We start from the raw sequence: 26,740 nt of genomic DNA, 5'->3' as shown, positions 1-26,740 counted from the left end.
CGATTGAACTAGAATCTTTCCTGACATCTGCTCTGGCACCTTCAGCATGTTGGCATTTGGAGTAGGTAGACTCTGATGGGTACAAGGCTGAAAAGCTCACCTCAGTGTGTAGTGAGTGTGAGTGTAATCCTGGCTTCAGGGCTATACAGTACATCTGGAGTCTTCTCGAGTGTTTTCAATTAGCTGCTGTGCCAGTTTTAGGGAATACTCTTTGTGTTTTGGTTCCCCGTGCATTGCCTTTGTGTGGAGTACGGGAACCACAGGACCTGGAAACTGAATGGGGTAAAAGGCTCTTTGAGGAAATCTCCTTAGGAGATTGGAGCCACTTCAAGTCTGAGCCTCACCATGGGATAAAAATCAATGTCAGATAGAAATGTAATGAAAATGACACCTTATTCCCACTAGTGATATTGAGTTGGTGACAACTAAGTATTCAAGTTTCATAATCTGGATTGATTTCTGGAGAAATTTAAAAGCCATCAATCGCTACAATGCGATGAATATGTAAAAGTACCAGACGAGGTAATTCTAATCTAAATGAAAGCCAGTGCTGTCGATGCTAATTCGCTTTCTGCGCTGTTCATGATTCAACAAAGCAACTGAAGATAGACTTTGGCTGTTGTCAGTTACCTTTCTCAGGGGGTGATGGTAGCTTCGGCACTGCCTTTGTAAAAGGCAACTTCTGCATGAATGGCAACACATTTATTTCTCAGTCACACAGACCTGTGCTTGCCAGACAATGGGTGCGACATGAGAATTTGTTTTCATTTTATTATTATTTTTTTAATCAGTGTGTATTAGCTGCATAAAACAACAGCTTCGGCTATGACATTTTCATAATGTAGACAACAGACATTGATTATGCTCACTGTTCCTTGCTACTCTCATTGACACCCTTTCTCATCTCAAATAGCTTCCTGTCTGCTTTAGTACCTGTTAAAAATAATTGGACTTGAAATTTTGTTTTTGGAGACAAGGTTGCTCTATATAGTCCTGACCTGGAACTCACTATGTAGACCAGGATGGCCATGAACTCAAAAAATTCTACCTGCCTCTGGTTACCTAGTGCTGGGATTAAAGATGTATATCACCATGCCCAGATTAGACATCTAACTCTTTATTTTATGTTTGCCTGGATGTATGTCTGTGCACTATACACACACAGTGCCCACAGAGGCAAGAAGAGGGCAGCAGGTCCCCTGGAACTGGAGTTACAGATGGTATTTGAGCTGGCCTATGCGCGCTGGGAATTGATCATGGGTTCTCTGAAGAGCAGCAACTATTCTTAAATCCTGAGCCATCTGTCCAGATCCTTAGTGTTATTAGAAAAATCTAGATTCTGCCTATGAGACAAAGAAGTGAAACCTGTATCTGACAAACTGTATGAACATACTGTAATGGTGCTTATACGTTAACAGCAGAATTACTTTTGGTATTACTGGGTTAAAGTCCTTCTGTAATATTGTGTAAATATCACCCATAAATTGTTTCTTAGACTCACAGAAGTATGGAGTAATAATAAATAAATAGAAGAAAAGAGATGATTAATGAGAATTTATTCATGGATTAGTAAAGGATCGAAGCAACTAAAGTAAAAACAAAGAGATTTAACTTACAGACCGAAGTTGAAAGTCATACTATCTATTAAATTCACAGTGTAAGTGAGGATTAGTTCGTGCTGTACAGTGTCTCTGTGGAGAGTGGTACTGCCTCTCTGGGTGCTGGTAAAACAGATGAACCAAAAGGGATTCATATGTGGAGGCGAGGCTAGTCATTTGCAGCATAGAGCTTCCACATTGCTGATCTTGTGAGCACAGTGTAAGAAGAAGGGATGGGGTCTCATCTACAGTGTCGTGTGCATTTTCAATTTTAATTTTAGTAATTCTTAATATTTTAGCTTGAAATATTTTTATTGATTACATGTCTATCTTTGAGGCAGGGAATTCCCATATTGCTTAGGCTAGTGTTGAACTATCTATGTAGCTCAGACTAGCCTCAGACTCACAATCCTCCTGCCTCAGCCTTACTATGGCTTTAAAATCTCTTTGTAAACAATGTCAAAATTCAAGAAACGGATTGTTTTCTACAAACAAAAAGTGGTGGTTTTATGAAAATGCAATCTTTTTAACAGTGTATTTAGGCAACAAACTGAAAAGACATGTCGATAGAAACGATATCTATTGGGAGTATCCTGTTTGTCCTGGACAAGTTTGGCTTGGTAAGGGAACATAAACACTTCCTTTTTTGTGTTTTTTTTGGGGGGGGGGGCTAAGATGAGGGCATGTTCTTGTCCTCTCCAAGTTTGAAGCTGTTTTTCAATATCTTAGGGTTAAAGAATTTATGCTTTGAATTTTTTTCATTTCCAGTTTGCCTGTGAAGAAACAGAAAGTTAGTAACTGTACTGTTAGTGTCTACACTCGTGATGGTAGACCTGAGAGTCAGCAAACATCAGTCTTGTCTTGCCTAACTCCAGATGCATGCTCTCTGCTGTTGCCTCGAATTCAGGATACCTAGCTCCTTATTTGCTTTCATGGTACGGGGCACCGTGTCTTACTTCTGATTGTTAGACCGCTGTTCTTTCTTCAGTGGGTCTCTTTCTTCTAGTTTTTCTGATGTTCAGAATCAGGCTGTAGTTTTGATGGATGTCAATGACTTTGGACAAAGGCATTGGCTTTATCTCAGAAGAGAATTAACTATAAGAAAGTAAAGCCCGTTATCAGTCACCTTACATTGTCCTTATAATTCTTGTGGTTGGGAAATTTGAAGACATGCTTTCTCTTAAGAGTCTAAGGATTTAGCTCAGGATAGAACTGTGTGTTTGTAGTAGATTTGCAAAATTCTATTGTAGAGAAAGATGATTGAGTGCATTATAGGCTGCATCCGACCTGGATAGACAGGCAGCTTTCATAGATCTCCATTCATGGTCTCCTTTCCATTCTTCATGGGTATGCATGCTGCTTATACCTAAACAGGACTGTGAGCCAGATAAAACATGGTACAACCTGAGAAATTACATATGATGAATGTGCTTTTGCTTTTAAAAGTCTGAGCAATTTATAAAATCACATTTATGCTTATAAATGTGTCTTTTGTCCCATAGAGCACGTTTTACTATTTGAATGAAGATCACAGTGTAATGTGCTTGCCCAATTCCAGCTCTGTTAAAGCGTCCAATGACGGCCCTGCCACTTTGTTGTTTGTAGCAAGAGGCATAACTAGGTGATAGCAAAATAAAATATTGATGGAAATACACAGAAAATGTGGCATAGCCATGAGTTTGAAATGTACGTAAAGCCCCTTGAAGTGAAATGGTGACTTGAGTGACTTTATAAAGATGTGAGCACATCTCTTTAGTGACAAAACTGTGTTGACAGTGGAATTCCTCACTCACCCAAGAGCATGTCTTATAGAATTTATTAATTTTGCAATTTTAGGAATAATTTAATAATAACAATGTAGGAAATATGTGCAACAAGCACTGTTATTTTGGTAAATCTCCTTAATATTGGCATAGTCTAATAAAGATGCATGTGACTACCACACCATTTCCACATGCTAAATATTTTTAGATTGATTTCAACGAGAGAGATTAGAGAGCACCTCTTTAGAGGCCTCGGGAGAACTGCTTAGCATTCTTTTGATAAAGACCCATATTCACACAATAAACACTCTCGTGTATAATACAATTCGAACAGTTAATCAGGTAACCTTTTAACCTTACTGAAATGTTAGGCCTAGATTTCAAACTTAATCAGGGACGTGAGATGAACATATTTATTTGTGTGTATATTGTAATGTGACTAAATGCTTTCCTCAGAATAACAAATTTCATGTTCAAGGCAAAAATAGGAGAAAAATACAACAGAAACAAGTGAATAAGTATCAGTGCCTTTAAACGTTTTTATATAAGAGGTCAGAGATCTGTCCATTTAGAAAGGGTCTAGTTCAGAGAAGCTGCTCTTTGCTGATACATAATATTCCTCTGATGGATGTGGACAGAGGGGTACAGGATAGACAGCTAGATGGAGCTGCCTTTCCATTAGTCGCGAGCTTTTCTGTTGCCGAGAAGAGCAAACTCTAGATGGCTTAGATTTATTCTGAGAAGAAAAGTAAAGAGAATATTCTCTGGTGGACCAGTAATGACAGTAAATGACGAGCCCCATTACAAACAAAAACAGAATAAATTGTCACTTAATTGAACACAGCGATGCGAAGGTTGCCAAGGGGCTTCCTTCCCGTATGAAGTGTTTTGTGAGACCCAGCCAAGATCACAGCTGAACCCTAAATCTGTATCGACCCTAAATCTTCAGTGTGTAATTGCCTCACTACTAGCTAACTAGATTAAGTTGGTGAAATATTTTAAATGTAACATCTAGGGATATATACAGCACACTCAATTTCTTTTATTAAATGAATTTATTCCTGGTTGCTTTGTATTTCATGATAGCTGCTATAAATTTCTTTTCATACATATTAATAGAGATTGTTTTCTGAAGTAACTTAGACCCCCAAATACACAGTTAGCTTTAAAAAGGAAAGGCCTAATCCCCCCTCTTTTTTTTTTTTTCTAAAAATGAAGGTGGGTAAAAGAGAACAAAATAGAACATTTCCTTTTTTTTTTTTTTTTAACCCACCTCCAGATTCATTATATAGAGTTTAAATTCTTTAAATTTTGTTGTTGTTTTAGTTTTTTAGACATTTTCACGGGCCCGGTAAATTAGCACAAATTACAGCATTCCATGTTTGTTTGTTTGTTTGTTTGTTTATCTGAGACTGCCATACATCATGTTTTTCTTAGAGAGGAGCCTCAACCCCCCACAGAAAACTCTCAAAGTCATTCTTTCTTTGAGAGGGAAAAGCAGTGTGTTCTCCTGAATGCATCTTCTAGTTTGAGCACAGATAGTTGTGGTTGACTGAGGAAAGAAATACAGCACCAAGGACAGCGCCCTTTACTTGGGTGACCTGTTTAATCACAGAGATGTTTCCCAGCCTTTGGATCACATTTTAGATGTCCTCTTGTTGTTAAGGCATAATTTGTGAACTTCTGAGGGTCACTGAGATATTTTCAAGGGATTACCATGGTCAACATTATTGAGAAAACAATGCTAAAGCACATGTAGTCTTTTGTACTCTGCTGGCTTTTACACTGACAGGAAGGAAAAAAAAAGCCACTGTGGGTCAAAGACTGCATTCCCATGCTCCTTACAGGATGGAGTAAGCATTGCTTTGGAAATGCCACCTTATACAGAAGCTTAAGTTCTTTAGGGCCAAGACACATATCCCCTTGACCTGTACAGCTCTTTATATGGCTTGGCACACTGGGAAAGCTTGGAGTGCTCCCAAAATGCATATCCATGAGGCTTTGAATCAGTCAGTTCTAGGCTGGACTGTGTGGAGGAGAAAGCTGTCTTTAGCTCTTGAAATGAATACACTGAAAAACAAACAGACAAAAGCAAAGTGAGACTCTCCTCTTTTACACTTGTGTGGGGAAAAACAAACAAAAAGGCAAGAAACAAGAAGACCAGGTAGATGTGCTGTTAGCATTTCTTCACATTCACTAAATACCAACAGCCCAGATCCGATCACTTCCTGACCTAGATGACAGCCCAGGACAGTCAGCCACACTTGGACTCCTCTATGGCCCCACATACACTGTTATGTGATCAAAACAGAATATCTGTTTACACTTGGATAAGGTCAGCTTTTGTTGTTCAGATATTTAAAAAAATTTCAATAGGTCCTTTCTCTATAAAAGGCACCTGATTTAAAAAGGAATTCAAGCCTTAATTGTTCTATGACAATGTGATGCAACTTGAAATGACTCATTTAAAAATGACCATCTCAATACCATGATTCAGCAAACTGATATGGCATCAAGATGCCTTCCAAATATGTATGCTTATGCTCATAGACACATGCTGTTCTCAGTCCTAGTCAGAGAAGTCTTCAGTGGATGGTGCTGAATGCAGACATATGGCTGCCCAAGATATTGAGAGTCAGTGATGGTTGAGGACTCAGTCCTGAGCAAGACGTTTATACCATCCCCTGTAAGGCTCAGGGAACATTTCAGAAAGGGGGTCCAAATGATGTAAGAATCACTGCCTAAGTTACCACCTCCCACAGCCCCCACAAGAGAAGCATGGTCAGTAGTCATGTAAGCAGTGGCCCAAGCTCCTGACCTTCAGGCTAAACTCCTCCCTAGTTACCTAGCATCAGTAAAGACCATAAAAAGGGCTGTTCAGCCCCCACCTTGCTCTCTTACTCTTATGCTCTCTCTTCTCTCTCCCCTCTCTTTGTCTTATCTCCTCTCTCCTGTCTCTTTGTCTCCTCTCTTCCTTTCCTCCCCTCCCCTCCCCTTTCCTCCCCTCCCCTCTCCTCTCCTCTCCTCTCCTCTTTTCTCCTCGCCTCGCCTCTCCTCTCCTCTCTCCTTTCTCCTCTCTCTCTCTCTCTCTCTCTCTCTCTCTCTCTCTCTCTCTCTCTCTCCTCTCTCTCTCTTTCCCCTGCATTTCTATAATAAAGCTCTTTAACCATAGAGAGTCTCTGCTCCATGAAGATCCGCTGTGCACTCTGGTCAGTGTTGGGGACCTCATCCCTTATCCCTCTCTCCTATAACCCCTGGGCTACAGGGTGTGGCCCTGGGTCGCCCAGGTTGGGGGCTGCCCCTTCTCCACGCCCTGCCACGTGGGTCAGAGGCTTGCATACCCACTTGGGCCGGGTGGAAAGCGTCTCGGTAGCCCCTCAACACCCGCGTCCGCCTGCCCAGAGCTCAGGAATTCTGGCCGGATGTTTGGCCACTTTTCCCTTCCCCTTCTTCCCCAGGGCCTTCCTCAGGGACCCCCTCCCTTTTTTGTTCCCAACAAAAATGTATAAGTGCATTTTTAAAAAAAATTCAAAAAATGAGAATGAGCTCATCAATAGTAAGGTAAGGATGGAGGAAGAACTGAGGGACTCTACCCCTCACTGCTGAACTACTTGCTATGGCTAGATTAGGGGAGATGGGTAACTATTGTCTTCAGTTGTGTGTCCCTGTTGACACCACGAGACTTCAATGGACAGTTGTAATCCAGTGGTCACACAGGTGGCCCTGGATAAACAAAATCTGTCACAGAACAAACAGGAAAGACACATATCTGAGATAGGTACTCATGTAGTGAGGAGGGGTTAATAGGGATGTGAGGGAGATAAGAGAGGCCATGGGAAGAGAAAACCCTGATGCATTATACACATGTACAAAAGTGTGCAGCAAGAAAATTAATAAATACAAAGGTAGGAAAAATGGCCCATCTACTTGACGTGTGAAATCTTCATTTACTCCATAAACCCTCAGCATTTAGGATAGACTCAGTAAATGACATTGTGCCCAGTCTGGCATTTGCTTCCCCTTTTCTTCAGTTTTGTGGTAGTATAGCTGAGTACACATAGTTTTCATACAGATTCTGGGTAATTAACACGAAGAACCTGATGACTCAAGGGTGGAAAAATGATTTTGACACTACATAAATTTCGTTAGAAATGTAAAATGTCAGGACCAAAAGGATGCCTTCAAGAAATCAATAGATTACAAAAACAAAAAGTAAACAGGAAAACCAAATATGTGAGTGACAATCATTGTGACTGATCTATTAAACAGTTAAGTGATGACAGCATACACACTGGTTCCAAAACACATAGCATGGCACATAAATTTACCATGGGTTTTAAAACAAATTAAAGTAAAACACATTTTTCTAAATTTGAATTAATAGTAGACATAATAATTTTTTTGCATAGTGTAAGCAATAGTAGCAATAACAAAATGTATTTTTCTTTCAAAATCCTAAAAATTTCTAAAGAGGGAATCAAAATTGTAGTTGTAAATAATTTAGAAGTTAAAATAGCAAAGTGGCTTATTATTAAGCTTGTGGGATATAGCCAACACAGTACTTAAGAAACTTTATGGATTTAGAGGCATCAAATAGGAAATAGAAGTTTGAAAATAAAAGGGGAAAGACTCCATCTTGAGAACTTGAAAGAAGAAAATAAATAAAAGTAAAAGGGAGTAGAAAAAGAAGAAACCATGCATTTGCTGTGTCAAAGTAAACAAAATATATGTGGTAAGAACAAACCACCACATACCTAAGATCAGTTCTTTGAAATAATCAATGAACAATTAAAACACTGAGTGAACTACACCCATGAAAAGGGGGAAGAAGACCCACGAGAAATGGGGAAATGCAATATACCCTCAGATATGGTGAGGAATTTAAAGTGTGAGAGTATCTCATGTGTAATGTTTTATCAAAGTTGTTAAAAATTTAACATTAAAGTATTAAACGAATGATTTTCATGGATTACTAAGAATGACTAAGGAAGACAAAAGAGAATGTACTTAGACTAATAAAGGGAGAGGAACTTGAGACTTCAGTGGGAAAAATGTACTTGTTAAGAAAGAATTCAAAGAAGGTAGTTCAGAGAGTGAGTTCTTCCAGCTCCTCAGGAAAACAATAACTCCTTCCTGTGTAGTGTTACAGATAGATACTTTCCCCTTGTTGTATGAAGAAAGAGCCACTTCAATGTCCAAGTTAGACAGGCACAACCCCTAAAAAAGGTTGTATAATAGTTTAACTTAGAGAGAAAAAACATGTCTTGGAAACGGTGTGTCCTGTTCTTTTCCTACATGTATCTCTGTCTAAATACTTAATAAACTTTATTAACTTTGTTACACTTTGGCTGGTACTAAAATTCTTTTTTGCATACAGTCCAGGATGTAGTTTTGCCTGAGGGGGAGGCAGGTTTCCTTGACTGCTGGTGACAGTACCTGGTTATGTCTTTCAGTGACCACTGACAGACTTATTTCATACATACAGGCCCTCTCGGGGGTGGGGGGTGGGGGTGGGGTGGAGAGGCTACTCCCAGTCCTGGTGTTTGGAGAGCAAAAGTGTCCAAAGTATAGATGTTAACCGGAGATGGTTCTACTCTTTAGTTTTTTACTACTCTTGACTGCTCAGATTGAGAAAGCAAGTCTTACTTCACAATTTGCAGTTGAACTTTAAAAATTTGAGTTAGCTTACAAAAGCTGAGTTTCAATATATGTTTATAAATATACATTTTGTGTCGAGCACATAAATAAGTGCAAGAATGCTTACAGTAGTGTTGATGCAATGGAGAAAAGTGCCAAAGTCACATAAAATAACCCATTAAATAGATTATGAAAAATTAGATTATGAGAGTCCTGGGGAGGTAGCTCACTGGTTAAGTGTGCTCACTTCACAGTCATAAAGGCTTTAGAGTTCAGATTGCAGCATCCACACAAGATGCTAGACATTGGTGCATGCCTATAACTCCAGCTCTGAGAAGGACAGGATCAGGCAGGTCACTAAGGTTGGCTGGCCTGCTGATTTCCAGCTTGCTGAGAAAGCATGAGCTCCAACTTCAGGAAGAGACTTTACCTCAGAGTATTAGATGACAAAGTGATAGAGGAGGACACCTGATGCCCTCTTCTGGCCTCTGTTCAACTGTACAGACATGCACACATGTGCACGTGCCCACGTGCATGCACGCACACACACACACACACAGGTGCACATACTCATGCATATATATCCAGTAATACACAAATATGAAATCTTCAAAAAAAGAGTAGTAAGTTATTGTATAATACACTTACTCATTCAATTAAAATGAGTGAATGAGTGCAGAAAGATTTTAAGGATTTTTAAGGATTTTTAACCAGCCACATGGCTGCTCTGATAGCACCCAAAGACCTTTCAGGTCTGTGTGATCCAGCTTAAATGCAGTCGTACCCTTAGCACACACTTTTAGTCCTTTTGGCTGGAATCCTTTAGTACATGCCTTTAATTCCAAACAGTGATATCTAATTGAGGAGCAGACAAAGAAACAGATCAGAAAGATTTGACAGAAAGAGAGATGTGACAGAAAGAAGCCATTTAAGAGCAGCACGGGGAGAGTGAATCAGCTTGTTGTGAGTTCGTGCAGTTTAGTGAAGGTCAGCAGAGATGGTTGAAGCCAGAGAATAAGAAGGAATCAGGAAGATAGGACCTGTGGAGACCACTTCCAGTAGATAGGCATGACCCTGGTTGATGGATGGGGTCACCAACCCATTCAAATGTTCCTGTCCAAAGGAAGAACAGGGGCAAAAAAGTGGAACAGAGACTGAAGGAAGGGTCATCCGGGGACTGCCCTACCTGGGGATCCATCCTGTCTATAGACACCAAATCTAACACTGTTGCCATGGGCAAGAGGCTCTTGCTGACAGGAAGCTGGTGTGGTGGTTCCTTGGGAAGTCTGGCCAGCAACTGACCAATGTAGATGTGGATGTTTGAGCCAACCATCAGCCTGAGCTCAGGCCACCTGGTAGAGGAGCTGGCAGAGGGACTGAGGAGCAGAGGGGGATTGCAATCCCATGGGAAGAACAGCATAAGCTGGCCTGACCATTCAGTTCACCAGAGACTAGACCACTTAACCAGAGAGTATATCTGCAGAGATCCATGGCTCCAGATATTTATGTATCAGAGGATGGCCTTGCCTGACAGCAATAGGAGGGTAGGCCCTTGGTCTCATGGAGGTTTGATGCCCCACCATAGGGGGTATGATAGAGCAGTAGTGCAGGAGAGGGTGGGTAAATGGGGGGACCAGCCTCATACAGGCAAAGGGAAGAGAGGAGGGCAGAGGTGGGATATGGGGTTGGTGAAGGGGTAACCAAGAAGTGGGATTTCATTTGAGATGTAAATGAATGGAATGATTAATTAAAAAAAAAGAAGGAGTCAGAAGATTAGAACAAATCGCCAGAGTTAGTTTGAGTCCAAGCAGAGAAATTCAGTCAGAAGCTGAGAGAAGCCAGATTGAGTCAGTCAGCTTGGTGAGGCGCTTGAGTCAGTACAGCTGAGTTGACCCAGATAGCCAGAGTTCAGAGAGAGCTAGGAAACAATGAGGTAATTCAGCTACAAGCTTTGGACATGACAATTGCATCTGGTGAATGCAGTTACAAATGAGAGCTATATACAAAATCTCATCAACATAATGTTGAGCAAAAACTGCAAGCTGTTAAAGTAATGTTTGTATTTGGATTAATATTTACATCAAGCCTATGTCTAAACATACCTATAATAGTTATAAGCAGTGTAGCTAAACTGAAAATTTGCTACCTGTTTTGGGGTACCTGTTTCTTCAAAGCCAGGAAATTAAGGAAAATATTACAGTGTATTACAGTTAAAAGTTTTTGTTCAAAATATTACCCTTTAAAAAGTATTCCTTTATTCTATTTGCAAAGATTATTTTTTAAATTTATTTTTTCAAAGTAGCTTTAAGTTTATAGCAAATTAGGAGAAGCACAAACACATTCCTTATATTTTCCACACACCAGAGCTTCATCGAGGCTGAGTGATTTTAGTATAACCCAAATACAAGAAAAATCAAGCAGATATAATGTCCCTAGAAGTAACTGATGAATATTACCACATTCTTCTCTTGGTAAACTTTTGCTTTCCTTGTTTTCAGTAAAAATGTATTAAATGAAAAATTCCAGAAATAAACACTTCCCAAGTTTTTAATTGTTGCTCTGAGTTATATGAAAAAAAATCCTGTACCATTCTGTCTTACCCCACCCAGAAAGTGAATCAAAATTATGTCTAGTTAACCATGCTCTATATACTACCTACCTATTCACTATCCAGATGCCTCAATAACCAGATTAATTGACCTGGTGTTACCGGGAAAAAAAAATCCAAGGAGTTTAGAGGGCTTTGGGAATGAAATTTCAATGGGAAAAGATTGGAAATAGAACATCACCTATTTGACTATTTCTAAACTATATTCACAGAACTTAGATAGACACATTGGAACATTTGATTAAATAAGCCCTATATTTATATTAAAACTAGGCAAATGAAAAATAGCATACTTGTTTCTCAAGGGAAAACAAAAGTTAAATTAGAAAAGTAATATTGCTAAAGAAATAGTTTTGATTCAGGAACGAAGATTATTGGCATTTCATGACTAATATTGCTGGTGGCTTTCAACAAATATGTTATAAATCTATGATGAAGATAGAGACTTAAAATGTTAATTTACTGTATCAGGAGCCAGGAACCAGAGTAGGAAACATTTTATAGAGCATGCAAGAGCTTCTTTTTCTTTGAGACATAGGCTCTTTGATTTCTACCTGCCTTAGTCTCCCTTAAGCTGCAGCCCTTGCCTCCCAACTCCACAAGGCTCATTGATGCTACAAACCAGTAGTGTTTACTCATAATTTGACTCATGCTACAAATTACCAAGTGTTTCAAAGGAAAAGACCCAGAAATCCTTCTGCTGGACACTGTTAAAGCTCATAGGCTTGAGCCCTAACCCACAACGTGAGTGTGTTTGGAGACCAGCTTTTAAGGTTAAATGGGGTCAGAAAGATGAAGTATTAACACCATAGGGTTAACGATCTTATAAAACATCTCTCTCATAGCATCCTTGGACATTTGACCCGAGGACTCACCTTTGCCAAAGTCAACACTGCAGAGACACTTGCATGTCCATGTTTACTCCAGCACTATTCACATCTATAGCTGAGATATGGAACAATTCTAGGTGCCCATCAAAAGAAGAATAGTGCTGAGGCTCTGCAGGCCTCCAGGGACTTGATCCGACTGGGCCAGTGAGGGAACAAAGAAAAGGGAGACAGACAAATAAACAGACACACACATGTGAGAGCACGTGTATGTGCATGTGTGAACACACTCAGAGAGACAGAGGGGGGAGGGGAAGGGGGAGGGAGAGCTGAGATAGGTTGGACTGGGCTCTCTGATGGAGAAACATCAGTGTATTTATTACCTAGAGTTGAACAGAGAGGCGAGGTGGTTGCATACAGCCTGGGTTATTACATACAGATAAACAAGGAGGTGAGTTTTTGGCATAGAGCTGCATCAAGAAAACAGTTTAGCTCATCTTGGTAGGCGAATTCTCTGTAGGAGAGCAGTATTCAGGCCATAAATATCAGGGAGAAGAAAGCTGTTGTAGACACCCACAGATGGAGCATGGAACGTCTTTGCCATGCCTCCGAGTCTCCCAATGAGAAGATTTTCCATTCCACTGTGGTCCAAGGCTCTGGGTTCCTTGACATGGTTGTGCCTATGCCAACAACACACTCAGGGCTTCCTCTTCTCCCTACAAACAAATGCAAAGCAGATGTAGTAAATATGAACAACGGGATGTTTTTCAGCCACAAGGAAGAATTGAATTCTATTGTTTACAGGAAATTGTATGCAACTGGAGATGATTTCATATAGAAAATAAAGTCATTCTTAGACATCATATATCTTCTCTCACTTGTAGACTGTAGATTTTACAGAGATAAATAAAATAAATCACAGAGGTAAAAACATTTGTATGTACAATATATATTTTTATATGTATAGTAATACTTTTTAAAAAAATCAGGTATGTTCGTATTGAAGTGTGATCTATACCGACAAGGCAGCATGTCTTGTAGGCAGGCAAAAGGGATGCTGAGTTTGTCCTCAGGGGTGTGGGTTGTGACCATATCGTCCTTTTCTGATTGTTCAAGTTTGTTTTTGTAGTCACCAGGGTGAGAAAAAAAAGGTAGTGCTTATTAGCTAATGATTTTAAAGAGTTCTATTGAATTTTTAAGCATGGTTTAAAAATAAGACATAGGTACCATCTTCAAAGAATGGCTTATACTTTTAGTACAGTGGTGACAAATACATCCATGATATTTTGTTTGAACTCTTGCTTGCTCTATAGTCTGTTGACAAGTATTGGTACATACTGAACACAACACCATAAAGGCATTTAGCGCAACTGAATGACAGCTGCTTCTGTCTTGGATGATTAAAGACCTTATGAAAGAATCCTTACTGTGGGCTTTTAACCCTGCAACTGAATCTTGACACCTGAGGAGTAGACTTTGTTCATGTAAGTTATGGGATGGGTTTCATTTTTTATATTTATTAAAAGGTATTTAATTAGAGTGACATACAGATTGTGGTCTGGATTAGTTCAATAATTGCCATCTCCCAGTAGAGAGGGTAGAAGTCTCAGTAGTGCCAATATGGTGCTAGAGCCCTGGAGGATCCTGGAGAGATGCTGCCCTTCAGTCTCTGTTGGTACCTTGCAGAAATTGTCTCTAATAGTGGATAGATGGGCTTGGCAGGAAGAGTAAGTAAGCAAGTAAAAAAAAAAAAACCAACAGTTTCTTCCTCCATATCCCTTTATCTGGTATAACAGCAGAATATGCTATCTAGATTTAGGGTAGGACTTCCTGCTCAAATGATCTCTATGAAAATCTACAAATTTAGCAAAAATACAGTGTGCTAGGATGGGGGAAATGTCAAGAAGAGCCCAGACAATGTCCCCTTTGGTCATGGAACAAGGTATTTAGCAATGCCTGAACTCAGCAATTCAAGAGACATCAAGCACGTAGAACAGTGATGGCGTGCTTCAGTAAGAAGCAGTGGGGTTTGAGCACAAAGTGACAACGATTCCGTTCACTGCGGACTTGGCCATGGATCCAATGGGTTTCTTAATTAAGGACTCAAATATGATAGGTTTCCTCAATGTGCTCAATGCTACAGGTTCATTTCCCCAATACTATTTATGTTTTATAATAGTTTCATTGACACGGAATTTGAAATTGTATCAAGGCTGCTGGATTTCCAAGGTCTCTCATTTCTACTTTTTGAGTTTTAATGGACAATTACTAATTATACATATGTGGTACAGTTTAGTGTTTTGATCTATGCATGCATTCTAGACAAAGTCAGTTAAGTTAATGTGTATATTGCCTCCTGATTTACTTTTATGTGGTTAGGATGATAAAACTCCATTCTTCCAGCAATTTTGTAAGGTATAATTAGCACACAGTATATTGTGACTTGTGGGCATCATACAGTGGTACAGGGTACTAAAACTTGTTCTTCTAGTGCATCTGAAATTCTGTGTCCTTTGATCACCATCTTCTTTCCCCCCCTTTCTTCCCCTTCCTTAGCAGTGTCTGGGAAGCATGTCTTGCTGTTTCTATCAGAACAACCTCTGTGGATTCCACATATGAAATTAGAAAGTATTTTTGTAGTTGCCTTATTTCACTTATTATAGTGCCACCTGACAAGTCACAGAATTTGCTTCTCTTTAATGTCAACAAGATCTCAGACAAATAGTATCCCACCATTAGTGTATGTAAATGTATTATGCTTTGAAAACACACTCTACTATTGATTGACTCCATATCATTCCATATCATTGCTCTTGTAGATGATGCTGAAAATCGAATAGGCCCATGCAGAAGATTAGAACTGAGCTACTTTCTTACTACATATACATAATCATTTCAAAATGAAATAAAAATTTAGATAAAGCATTAAACTATAAAAATATTTAAAAAACCCTAGGAAGAAGGCTTTATAGTATTAGTCTGGTTCATATTTTCTTATTGTTTGTTTTTTATTATTCTGTCAACCCCCAGAAGCTCACGTAGCAGAAGTAAAGAGAGACAAGTGAGATCATCACGGTGTGATGGATTCTACACAGTCAAGCACACAGAGTGAAGAGACAGCTCAGGGAGGAGCAAATTAGCAAAGGTGACATTTGATAAGGACCCAGTCTGCCAACTCATGAGAACAAAACAAATGACCTTGGCTATGTAGCAAGTTCAGGTTAGCCTGTGTTACATGAGATTGTGTCTCAAAAAAAAATCAAGACAGAATGGAGAGTGAAGAGAGAGGAAAAAGAAAGAAAGAAAGGAAGGAAGGAAGGAAGAAAGAAAGAAAGAAAGAAAGAAGGAAAGAAAGAAAGAGATAAATGAGATAGATGATAGATAGATTATAGATAGAAGATAAAGACTGTTAACAGGAAAATGGAAAGTGCACAGTGTCTACTAATCATTAAAAATGCAAATCAAAGCTATAATGAGATATATTATTCCAATAGTCATAATTATTGACAAGATAAATATTGGCAAGGATATAGAAAAGAGAACTATGATACATATGGCCTGTAGATATGTAAATTACTATAAATATTTTGGAAATAGTGTAGTTGCTCCTCAAAAAAACTTAAAATAAAGCTGAGCATGGTGGCACATGCTGGAAATTTCGGCACTCGGGAAGTGAAAGCTGTCCCAGTCTTCCCTATAACCTCACTTCAAAACAAGCCAGAAAAAGAAATAAAATCCTAAAAAAGAATGACAATATGGCCTAGCAGTTCCACATCTCAGGATCTATCCAAAGGAATTGAAGGTGGTTTGTCAGAGAGACACTAAACCATGTTCCTTTCAGCGTTATACATAATGGACCAGAAATGGAAACAGCCTAAGTGCATACCAGTGGACAAATGGATGGGCAGAGAAAGATCATGGAGAGAGAGAGAGAGAGAGAGAGAGAGAGAGAGAGAGAGAGAGAGAGAGAGAGAGAGAGAGAGAGAGAGAGAATATGAAATCCTAGTCATCATTTAGATACATATTGATTTGTACTTGTGGCTTATTCATAGTAAGTACTAAGTATACATAGTAAGTACTAAGTATACATAGTAAGTACCTAAGTAACAATTAAACTGAAAAGGTTTAAGTTTCCTGAACAATACTTTTGTTTTTTGTATCATCTGAAATGAATTTGCTTTTAAAATTACTTTAGCAGGAGAGCTCATTTGGTGTGCACTGACAGTGTATGATATACAATCTAAAGGTACTTTAGTGAATACTTGGCAAATGCCTTGCCTAGTAATTAAGAACTAAGTGCTGTGCATTTAGAATTCCAACCTTCTTTTCTTTTTTTCCCTAAGTTGAAATATGTTCAAAGTAACTACAAAAGTTTTCTGACAGGTTGACATATAGGAAGAGACAGGGAGATAAAACAAAAAGACAGTGTTCATGGATTACAAAAATCAGTTTATATTTTAAAATCATATTTGAGATGAAGAAGAAATATATAATAAATGACTGAATTTTATTGGGGAAAAAGCCAAGCAATCATTTGAAATCATAAGCGTCTTTTTGACTCAGAAAACACATAATTTATGAATGACTTAGTGGTGGAAAGGCGCCCTTGCCTGTTTGGCTTGCCCCCAGGTGGTGATAAAAGCTGCACCGCCGAGCAAAGAGAAGCCAAAAAGACAGATGTAAGCAGGATGCTGAGTTCTCTTCCGAGGACTCCGGTGGGCGGAGATGTTCGATTCTTTGGAATAAGTTGACCCAAGTTAACTGATGCTTTTCAGTTCTGTGGGTCACCCGAAGGAACAGAGCACTCTTCCCGAGTACCACATCCGGGAGAATGCTGCTTCCTTCTCTCCCACCACCCTCCAAGTCCTTCTGCCAAATATCGTCGCACCAGCCCCGGGCTCTTATTTTCTCAGCTACCATCTTTGACAGGCCAAGCTTTGATTTTGAGGATCTTTGGTAATTATAAGGATAGTAAAATAAGAAGGGTTACTCATAAGCAGTGTGGAAACCGCTTGCCCTGGAATTATATTGCATATTTAATTTTTTGCTTACAGACATGAAAATGTATCTTGCCATGTAATTACACATTTAATTGTCACATTACAAATGAATGTTACAATTTCACATTCATTTATCTGATACAAAGACACATTATTTGGCAAGACATCATTTATGAATGGGAGAAGTTTATTGCTAATATGTAGTCTGAAAATTGAACACCACTTTTTTTTTTTCAAACGGAAGCTTCTCAGAGAGAAACCAAAGTGTCTGTTTGGCTTTGCTTTGATACTTAGATGGGTGTGGATCTCGGATCTGCTCAGTTCATTTGTCCTTGCAGTGCTGAGGATTTGATTTTGGACCTTGTCCATGCTAGCAAGTCCTCCACCACAGAACTGCATCTCCCTTCTTCACATCCTAGTTTCGACACAGCAGATCACTAAAATTCTATTCCGTTAGTGATAAGTCTGATATATACATTGTGACATTAGTAGAGTTTACTTTTTCTGTATTAGAAAAGAAGCTTTATGTTAGAGACATTTGAGTTTAAGGAAAAATCATGAGGATAGTATAAAAGAGTGTTCCCTGCCTCAGTTTCCCCAGCATTAATATTTTATGTTAGTGTAGTATATTTATTGTTATTAAGGAGCCAACATTGAGATTAGGAGGTGGCCCAGTGGAAGGGCTTGCAATGTAAAGCATGCGGTATAACCCGTGTTTCAATTCGAAGTGGTTGTACACATCTATAATCCCAGATTTGGAGGGGACACAGTGACAGGGAGAATGCATGGGCCTCACAATCCAGTCAGGATTATATACATGAACTCCAAACCCATGAGAGATCCTGGGTCTGAACAAAAAAGAAAAAAAAAAAACAAAAACAAACAGAAGAGCAGAGCCTTGATTTCGATAGAAGTTGGTCTCTGACTCTTGTTCTCATGTGCCTACACACACACACACACACACACACACACACACACACACACACAAAACACACACACACACCAACATTGGTATACCTATACTTCATTCAGATTTCCTTAATTTTTATCTAGTAGCCTTTTGTAACTCTAGGATCTCATCCAGGAGGCCACACTTCACCTGCTTGCCACACTTCCTTAGATTCCTCTCGGCTGTGACCGATACCCAAACAGTTTCCCATAACCATGATGACCTTGACAGTTTTAAAAGCATTGGTCAGGCATTTGCAGAATTGTTCCAATTTAGGCCTCTCTGGTGTTATACTCAGGATTGGGCTACGGTACTGGTTTTGAGAGGAAGGCCACAGAACTCAGAGTGCCATTCATGTCATGCCAGAGGTATATGCGACTAACATGACTTTCCATTGTCACTGTTGATCTTGATCACCTGCTTGAGGGAGCACTCATCTTGAATACAAAGCCATTCTTTCCACACAACCCATACTGCACACTTTGAAGGAAACAATTCCGACAAGTCCACATTAAAGGATTTTAGAGTTGTACCTCATGCCCTTGGGTAGGAAGTATCTACAGGAGTTGTTTGTAACTCTCTTGAGAAGATTGTGATGAGCAGAATTCTACGTGGCTAGCCACTTCCAACAAACCTAACCCTCTGCATAAAGAATTGTACCTTTCAGCAAATTACGCCAGGGCCAAAAAGGGGGAGTGGGTGGGTAGGGGATTGGGGGTGGGTGGGTATGGGGGACCTTTGGGATAGCATTGAAAATGTAAACGAGGAAAATTCCTAATTAAAAAAAAAGAATTGTATCACCAAGACTTTAGGCCTTATATATTTTGAAGAAAATGTGTAAGAAATATTCCATCAACGAGCTTGTGTTGATTAGTTTTATGTCAACTTGACACAAGCTAGAGCCATTATAGAGCAGGGAGATTCGATTGAGAAGAATGTCTATATAACATCAGGCTGTAGGCAAGCCTATCGGATATTTTGTTAATTAGTGATTGATGGGGGAGAGCCCTGCCCACTGTGGGCAAGGACACTTCTGTGCTGGTGGTTCTGGGTTCTATAAGAAAGCAGGCTGAGTAAGTAATAAAGAACAAGCCAATAAGCAGCACCCCTCCTTGGCCTTCACATCAGCTCCTGCCTCCAGGTTCCTGCCTGATTTTGAGTTACTGTCCTGACTTCCTTCAATGAAGAAGAGTGATTTAGAAGCTTGAACCAAATAAACCCACCCCCAGACTGTGTTTCACTTCAATAATGATTACCCTAACAAACACAGAGAACTTTTGCTGTCCATTTCAGATCCTACCCTACCTATCACCTATCTAACTTCACACTCTCTCTTTTTGTTCAATTGTTCCTTCTACCTCTGGAGTGTGTGTGTGCCTCTCTGTGTGCTTGTGTGGGTCTGTGTGTGTCTTTGTATGTCTGCATCTGTGTCTTTCTTGCTCTCAACATACTGAATCCAGTTTATGTTGATCAACTACTTCTGGGTATGAGGCCCACCCTGGAGTGTGGTTGATGTACCCGGTGCCACACCATTAAAGAAAACTGACTTTGTCTCTCTCAGTGGCAATCAAATGCCAGTGACACCTCAGCCTGTCTCCTCTCCTCCATGCTAGGATATTGCCTGGATTGAGCTTATGCATGCTGTCTCAATTTTTATGAGGTCATCTGTACACCTGTATTGCCTTGTCAGCAAACAGTTTTCTTTAAGTCATTCATTCCTACAGCTCTTATAATCTGCCTACTCTTCTTGTACGTAGACCTTTGAGCCTTAACCAAAGGGTCACACAGGAGTCTTATGAAGAAAGTTGACCTTCTAGAATCTATTTTTGTTTGAATATAAGTTATGTGAAGAGGCACACATGTCAGAACATTTGGTCCCCTGCTCGGTACCTGTGGAACCAGTAAGAGAGAGAACCTTGCTGGAGGAAGTTGGTTGCTGGGGACAGGCCTTGCAGCTTGATAGCCTGGTATTGCTTCCTGTTCCTTTTCTGCTTCCTGAAGTGTAGATGTCATGTGACCACCTTACTCTTGTTACCACGATTCCCAGACTTGTTTTCCCTACCATGATGCACTGCATCCAACTGCAACATAACGTCCCCACCCCCCCCCCCAGCCCTGTCACACCCAGTATTTTGTCACAAGAAGAAAACAATGAAGACATCATCTGACAAATTAAAAAAAAAACTTATCCCTGTAATTTCAGGTCACAGTAGACATTAAAGATTTGAAGCTCCCCACCTCTTTCATTCAATGTCTTACTCTTTCTAAAATCAAACGGAATAAAGAGGTTCTGTCTGACTCAAACAGAATAAACAGTTATTGAAAATGTAATGGGATCTCATGGCATTATCTCAAAGGGTTCAAAACCATCTCAGTGGGGAAAATGATATGACGTAGCCACAAGCACAGCTAAAGCAATAGGAAGAGGCATCACAGCTGGTGATGACGATTTTCACAAGTGACACTGACAGCGCGATCCCCAGCCTAGAGGAACAGTGTGAGGCATGCAGAGTTCTAGGAACAAAAATTAAAGAGAGTAAGAAAGCTTCAGCAAGGAAGAGAAAGAATATTCTAATTAATCTTTTAAAGATCAGTGCCAAAACCCACAGTGAAAAACATGTCAAAAATTAAATACACATACAATGATGTTAGACTATAAAGAATAGAGTAAGGCACAGAACCGAGGAGGACTGCGTATGTATTCACTGGCACTTTCAGTTCAAGGTCAGATGACTTGAGCTGATTTTACATTTTTTTGTGTACAGTCCAGTTCAATATATAAGCTTAACTGGGCTGGCAAAGCTCGGATGCTGCTCTAGCTCTCAAGTAATGGTGGAACACAAAGTCTGAGCTTAAGCACCTGTCTCAGTTAGGGTTTACTGCTGTGAACAGACACCGTGACTAAGGCAACTCTTAGAAGGACAACATCTAATTGGGTCTGGCTTACAGGTTCAGAGGTTCATTCCATTATCATCAAGGCAGGAACGTGGCAGCATCCAGGCAGGCATAGTGCAGGCAGAGCTGAGTGTTCTACCTCTTCATCTGAAGGGTGCTAGCAGAATACTGGCTTCCTGGCAGCCAGGATGAGGGTCTTATAACCCATGTCCACTCCAATAAGGGCACACCTACTCCAACAGGGCCACACCTTCTAAGCATGCCACTCCCTGGGCCAAGCATATACAAACCATCACAGCACTTTTTTTTTTTTGGGGGGGGGAGGTTGGGCCTTAGCTAATGTCATGTAGCCTTTTAGGCTAAAATTATGGAAGAGAATGGATGACTTAATCCTAAATCTACCCACAATTAATGGAGGTCAGAGGCACTAAGGGGAGAAAAGAAGTCAGCAGAGCAGTAGCCAGGAAGGACATGTAGACACCACAGTGCTCCCAAGATGAAGAAATGCGTAAGTAATTGATAGTATGGAAGAAGCATAAGGATTTTTTTTCCTTTTGAGGCATTGGGCACACACATATGTATCCCAGGCCTCACATCAACCCAGCAAGAGAGCAGTCATCTTCATTCGCTGTCTGAAGAAATGCAAAGATATTGAAAATAACTTGTTTAAGGTCACACGACCATGGCTGACAGAGGTGTGCACCACAGGTCTGAATACAAAGCTCCATAGGTCTGGAGTTCCCGACAGATGTTTCAGATTTTCTTTTTCTTTTTTTTTTTAATTAGGTATTTTCCTCATTTACATTTCCAATGCTATCCCAAAAGTCCCCCATACACCCCCCCCCAATCCCCTACTCACCCACTCCCCCTTTTTGGCCCTGGCATTCCCCTGTACTGGGGCATATAAAGTTTGCAAGTCCAAAGGGCCTCTCTTTCCAGTGATGGCCAACTAGGCCATCTGTCTGATCTTCAGAGTCACCACAAACCTGCAGGAATTGCAGGTGCTGAGGCCCTGAAGAAATTAACTCTTCAGGTCTCGATGGTATTTGTGAGCTTATAATGGAAGCACAGTTCTCTACTTTCAACAACTATATTTGTAAAATAAGGGGATTTAGCTCAACAATAACTAAATCCAATGATCTATGACTAACTCCTCCAGAAAAGCCAAGTGGACAGTGACCTAATGATGTGCACATGAGATTTGCTCAGAGCAGGTGTCCTGGCTGGTTTTGTGTGCTGGAGTTATCACAGAGAAAGGAGCCTTCCTTGAGGAAATGCCTCCATGAGATCCAGATATAAGGCATTTTCTCAGTTAGTGATCAAGGGTAGAAGGGCCTAGCCCATTGTGGGTAGTGCCATGCCTGGGATGGTAGTCTTTGGTTCTATAAAAAAGCAAACTAAGCAATCCAGGGGAAGCAAGACAGTAAGTAACATCCCTCCATGGCTTCTGCATCAGCTCCTGCTTCCTGTCCTGCTTGAGTCCTGACTTCCTTTGGTGATGAACAACAATGTGGAAGTGTAAGCTGAATACATCCTTTCCTCCCCAACTTGCTTCTTGGTTATGATGTTTTGTGCAGAAATAGAAACCCTGACTAAGACAGCGGGGCTAGTGTATGTTCTTCTGCTGTAAAGAATCACCCCACTCCCCAAAGCCAGGAAGTTACTTATATCCTGAGAGCACTGAGCCTATTGACCTCCATCCTCGAGAATCTGTAAAACATAATCTCTAGCAAATGGTATTGTATTTTCGCTTCAGTGACAGACAATGCACAATGGATCCCATCTCCCTTGTTAGTTATTTGCTCCAAAAGAAGACTTTCTGAGTTATCAAAGATGACAGGAGTAAAACAAACAAACAAACAAACAAACAAACAAAGATGACTGGAACAAATGAAACAACAGGAGTGAAAACCGCCGTTGGCTTTAAAATGAATTTTCCTCTTAGTTCCTATTACCGGATACTTTTCCTCTAGCACTTGGCTTTGATTATCTTATTGCATAACCTTGTCAACACAGAGAACACCCTAGTGCTGTGCTGCTAACTTTAACACCGATCATATCCTGTGCTGAGTGGGTGCTTACGAAAATTACTTATGGAACAAAGCAGAAAATATAAAAACAATATAGCTCTTATTATGTGGTATTTGTAAGATGTTTACAAAGCTTGATTTCTGAACATTCTCCTTTTACAACTGAAGACAATGGGGTGACGACTCACAGAGTGTAGTCCTTGTAGAGCAAACATGTGGTATTTGTAAGATGTTTACAAAGATTGATTTCTGAACATTCTCCTTATGACTGGACAACTGAAGGCAATGGGGTGACGACTCACAGAGTGTAGTCCTTGTAGGGCAAACACGTGGACCTGGGTTTGGATCACCAGCAGTCACATAAAGTAGCTGGGTCAGCTGGTGTGTATCGCAACCTCAGTGCTGGAGGGCAGAGACAGGGGGATCCCTGGAGCTTCCCAGCTACTCATTGCAGCCAAAATTGGTGAACCCCAGGTTCAGTAAGAGGCATTCTCTCACAATATGAGGTGGAGAACTTGAGGAAAACATTCCATATCAATATTTACACAGATGAGCATAAATGAACACACTTGTGTGTATCACACATACATACACATATACAAACACACACACACACACACACGTATACAAACATACACACATCTATAGGCCGAAAGGCCGAGACACACATACATAGACAGACAGAGAGAGACGTACACACATATACACAGACACAGATGGAAAGACAGACAGACACATATCGTGTAACTTATATAACTTAGGACAAAATACAAGACATTTTACATAATTTGTGTTTTCTCTACACCTACAAGAACTCTTATTAAAAATAACTGCAGTAAAGTATAAGATTAGAAGTTACTTATATCAAGAGTGCCTGTGCATGTCAATGAAGTAACATATTAAAAATAGAATTACAAATACAAAGTACAAATATTGACTTTTCTGATAAAATTTGTTGTTGTCTTGGATTGTTTTTTACTAAGCCACAGCACTTGATCTGTATTTATGTTTTATGCAAAGGACTTAAAATGTTTTGCAAATATTGAATATCATTTTGGGTATCAGGAACAATGGTTGCATTAGTAATTGATCTACCACAGAGCAACTGGCCACTCGAATGTGAGATCTTGGGAGATTTCACACAGGCTCCTTATTTAAAGCACAGGGCAATACAAATACTAACAAAAAGTAGCTACTGAAAAATTATCATCTAAAATATATTCTCTTTAGATTTTATTGTTCAGAGTTGGGCTTAAATGTTAGTCATTGGGGCAAACCTTAAAATAGCCAAACACTAGTCATGAGAACATTTTATACTTTACATTTATGGTGTTCAACGCTATGTAACTCAGGTTCTGGGAAGGGTCTTTTATGGAGACTCAGAGATTAAGGTTTTGTCCAACTGGAAGGACTATTTGATGGTGGAGTCAGACGTTGAATTTAGAACTGTAGTCTAGACTAGTGATCACTGTGACATACACACATACAACTTTGTGGTCATGAGTAGGGCTGACGCTCACCGTGTCTCAGCACCCAGTGAAGAACACTGGGCCCAGGTGACTCTACTCATTGATCAGGGAGACGAACATCAGTTCTAAGTAGTCTGCAGCATCTTAAATTTGTGTAATAAGAACTAAACTCTGCCCTTTAAAAACAAAAAAGAACTGTGAGCCTGAGCCATTAAAGCAGGGCTCTCTCTCTCTCCAGCTCCAGTTGAGAGGGGAATGTGGTGATAGGATGGGGGTTGGGCCTGAGAAATGGAGGGGAGAGAGTAGTCTGAATCAAAACACATATGTATGCATGCAATACTGAATAACAACAACAACAACAACAACAACAACAACAACAAACCAGCACCGCCATCCAATAACACCAGTTGTCCAATGGTGGTAACATATTCTTTAATAAGTTACCTTGTATTTTGGAAGAATCAATGCCGGTTCTTTAATTAGGTAATTCTCAGATGCTTTGAGAAAAGATATACATTATAACTAACTACTAAGTCAGGCTTGGTGACATACACCTTTAATCCACCTTTAATATGTATAGGGGGCATATAAACATATATTCTGACCTTTTAAATCATAGTTATTGTGTCTCTTTATACTAAATATGTATTTCGTTCCCTGGAAAGGAATTTCAGAATTATCTTCAAATGGTCTCAGCTGTCATTTTAAGGAAACAAAACAAAAAGGAAACACCCCAAACCTTTCCCAGTCACAGACCAAGCTCAGTGTTTGACCTCAAATACTGCCTCATACCATCTTACTGTTAACAGCCCGTCATCAGTCCATCATCCTTCCAATAATGCAGTGTAAGTGGCTAAGCCCCTGGAGCTGATTACATCACAGGGATTAGCCCAGCCCCATTCTGAGAATTAGAGCTATAGACAAAGGGCAGACAGCTGAGCCTCCTACGTCAATTTGATATCAGTTATTTGCTACATGTATTATTAGTTCAGTTGTACTCACTGCATAGAATCGTGAACATTCTAGCTGTACTCTCAAGACTCTGCCCTTAAAATATCACCATTCTTCTGCGAGCTTTAAGTACTCTGCACTGTAGTTAAGTTCATAGAAACTGAGATGATGCAGGGGCACTGAAGGCAGCTGAGACGCTGGGCATTCTGGAGGCTGGTTTGCTCGAGTCTGAAGATGGTAGAACTGAGTGGGCTCTTGGCAAAGACTGAAATACTGTCTGTGATCACTCAACACTGCTGTCTTTCCTCCCCTCAGCTCTGTAGGAATGCTTGCCTTTCTGCTAGTCCCCTTGCCTTTGGGAGGACTCTGGAGTCAGAACTGTAGTAAGCAATAGCACTGTTTTTAATTTTACTTCCTGTTTGTCTTACAAGCTTTAGTTTTTGCTTTTGGAGATACAGTGTTCAAGGGAAATGTTTTCAGGTAATCCGCCTTTACCTACCAAGGCTTACGACTTCCATGAGGTTTACATATTTGCATGCTGATATTAGAAGGAAATTTCAAGGCACTTTGTTACCATCCATGATTAGAGTCGGAGGTTCTGATGTTTTATTGCTCCTGTCAATCTCACGCCTTTCTGAGATGCTGTGTAAATGTGCATCTGCCATTTTCAGCCTGTGAAAGCCCTTCTCAAGTGGGGTTACATATTCAAAGAGGCTGCATTTGAAATGCTGTACCCAAGTAACACAGGTAGATGGTGCTTGTGATGCGCCTGGCAGCCAGGCGTGAATCTCATTTCAGTTGAACTTTGCTTCGGCCCTGGGTTCAGAATGTTATCCAGTTTGACTTTAACGCATTCCTTCAAATTGACCTATCCCGAGAAACCAGGACCTGATGGATATCGGGCCAGAGATAAAGTGAACTATATTGGAACAATAATAATGTGAGCTTGAGAGTTCTGGAATTAATGTAAATAGTGCTATTGAACTGGTCTAGATGTAAGTTGTACACAGTTT

The 26,740-nt window shown here is 40.0% G+C and overlaps 1 long non-coding RNA gene across 1 annotated transcript in view; it reads right to left on the bottom strand.

Annotated features, from left to right (window-relative positions):
- Positions 1-4,400: 4,400 nt before the first annotated feature.
- D130009I18Rik (RIKEN cDNA D130009I18 gene) overlaps positions 4,401-26,740 on the bottom strand; it is a 327,640-nt gene continuing 305,300 nt past the window's right edge. The window contains exons 5-6 of the long non-coding RNA NR_015593.3: positions 12,817-13,149; positions 4,401-5,431 (exon numbers count right to left, since the gene is read on the bottom strand). This is a non-coding gene — a long non-coding RNA (RIKEN cDNA D130009I18 gene). The remainder of the gene's footprint in view (positions 5,432-12,816; positions 13,150-26,740) is intronic.

This window comes from Mus musculus, chromosome 14 (genome assembly GCF_000001635.26).
Source record: "Mus musculus strain C57BL/6J chromosome 14, GRCm38.p6 C57BL/6J".
In the NCBI taxonomy this organism is placed as follows: domain Eukaryota; kingdom Metazoa; phylum Chordata; class Mammalia; order Rodentia; family Muridae; genus Mus; species Mus musculus.
Note: the sequence above shows the minus strand (reverse complement) of the source record. Positions and strands in the feature narration are given on the sequence as shown.